Source organism: Pogona vitticeps, chromosome 4, assembly GCF_051106095.1.
Source record: "Pogona vitticeps strain Pit_001003342236 chromosome 4, PviZW2.1, whole genome shotgun sequence".
NCBI lineage: Eukaryota > Metazoa > Chordata > Lepidosauria > Squamata > Agamidae > Pogona > Pogona vitticeps.
Window position 1 is genome coordinate 78,857,756 of NC_135786.1, and position 2,245 is coordinate 78,860,000.

Here is a 2,245-nt window from a genome sequence, read left to right on the forward strand (position 1 = left end):
CCCTTGGCCTATGCCCAGGATGCACCTAAATGTCTAGAGGAAAGAGTATCCATTCCTCTTATCTTTTGGTATGTTTATGTGTGGCCTTCCTGGGCCCTGATATATGGCCTTCACTCTCCGGCTCCCTGGTGTGAATGTTTTGGCTTGCCATCGGCTGGTTTCCTCCTGCCTCCATCCCAGCACCAGGCCATATGCCAGATCGAAAGGATGATGAGCAAAACAAAAGTGTTACAATGACATTCTATACTTACTACCTGTGAATGTTTCTCTATTTGCCTGAACTATGTGTGAATGTCCTGGGCCTAGTTTCTCCGAGGCCCGTGTTTCCTCTGCAAACTAAAATTTAGTTTGATTCTGCTCCGGTATCAGCAACAATAAATCATCCTTGTGCCAGAAAGAAGAAGTCTTGTTTTGCCACTTGGACTGAATGAAGTTAACCAAGAGATCGCCAGCTCAGTGTGCGGCTGTATGGACACCAGGGTAAGTTATTATTTGGTAGATCTTTATCTTAATTCACCCTTAATAAAAAAGGAAAAGGATACAGGGGTACCCAAGTCCACCCAGAAGTAACCAGGAAAGGCTCATAAATTAATTTTTTTTAAATGGGTAGCTCCAATGCAACAGATCTTTTTTTTTTTCCAGTTTGCAGCCTCAGTCCCAGCTTGAGACCTAAAACAACTTCTTGTAGTGAGGTTAGAGCCGTGGGAAACTTGTGTCCAAAACAAAAAAAAGCAGGGCAGAAAGATTCACTATGCAGTTTTAATCATTTCTATCTCTGGATGGGAGCCATTATGGTTTTAAAACAAACATCAATGTGAGTGAAGGATTGGCCGGTTTGCTTTTAAATGAAAGCTCTTTATGTAATCTAGCCTTACTGATTGATTAATAGTGCTTCCTGGTGGTGTGAAATCTTCAATAGATTCCCTTTGAAGAAGAATGGCTAAAAGCTTAACACATGCATTATGCGCTTTGAAAGTCAAACACAGTACCTTGAGTTGTTTATAGAAGACAATTGGAAAACGGTGTGAACACTTCATACATAACGAGACTCCGGAGGCTAGATGCCATCAAGAGGCACCAGTCATTCCTCAGTTTGCCATGTCCATTTCTGTGCTGCTACCAGTTGATGTAAATATTGTGTCCAGTTGCAGATGTGTTATTAAAATGCTTTTGTGTTTCACAACCATATTGTTGGGCTTCTTCGAAAGATGGAAATTTAGTTTTAAGCACACATGTTAAAGTTTTTAAATCAAATGATGGATATGCAGGAAAGTGGATTTTTGTTTCCTGCATACAGGTTATCTATCTATCTATCTATCTATCTATCTATCTATCTATCTATCTATCTATCTATCTATCTATCTATCTATCTATCTATCTATCTATCTATCTATCTATCTATCTATCTATCTATCTGTCTGTCTCTCTGTCTCTCTGTCTCTCTGTCTGTCTCTCTGTCTCTCTGTCTCTCTGTCTGTCTCTCTGTCTCTCTGTCTCTCTGTCTGTCTATACATTTATTCATTTATTCATTTATTTGATTTATACCCCATCCATCTGGCCTAAAAGACCACTTTACCCAACATTAGTTGGTGAATATTTGAAAACAGCTCCTACTTATATTGAATTCTGCACAGTCCCTGCTGGAATTTGGACTCCACACAACTGTACCCCTTTGTGGAGAGGGGGGGACCTAATATCATGGCCCATTGCCAAAGACTGATGGATCCTACTGGTTTTCAAAATGTCGTAGGGAGTTTTCTAGCTGACATGGTTGATGCTTCTGTCAATGCTGTGGTCACTCCATGGTATTCAGAGGTGACCCAAGCTGTAAACATGATTTAAATGCTCTCTTCAATGCAGAGCCCAGTCTTCTTAGTGATTCATAAAGGAGGAGTTATGTGTAATGAAGCAACATTAAAGAAGGCTAGAGCGCAGATAGAGGAAATCTCCCATAGAATTCAACCCGGCAGCTTTTTGTTGTCAGGGAAGCATCTGGAAGATAGTATAATAAACCTAAGGCCACTCATAGAAACCACAATATCCAGCAGAGGCTATGTCCTACCAACAGGCAGATACCTTGTGGTCTCTGTCTCTTCCAGACAAAAATAATCAAAATGTTGAGAACTTCAATTGACTGGCAGCCCATTTTAGATTTAATGCTAAAAGTATCTGTCAAGACTTTGACCCTTGTTGGAACTAGAAGATCTGAAGATGTCCATCTCGACTTAGAAAATTCTTGTCAGTT

The 2,245-nt window shown here is 40.3% G+C and overlaps 1 long non-coding RNA gene across 1 annotated transcript in view; it reads left to right on the forward strand.

Moving 5' to 3' along the window:
* The first annotated feature begins 356 nt into the window (after nucleotides 1–356).
* Nucleotides 357–2,245, forward strand: part of LOC140706319 (uncharacterized) — a 10,228-nt gene continuing 8,339 nt past the window's right edge. Inside the window, exon 1 of the long non-coding RNA XR_012085957.2 lies at nucleotides 357–480. This is a non-coding gene — a long non-coding RNA (uncharacterized LOC140706319). The remainder of the gene's footprint in view (nucleotides 481–2,245) is intronic.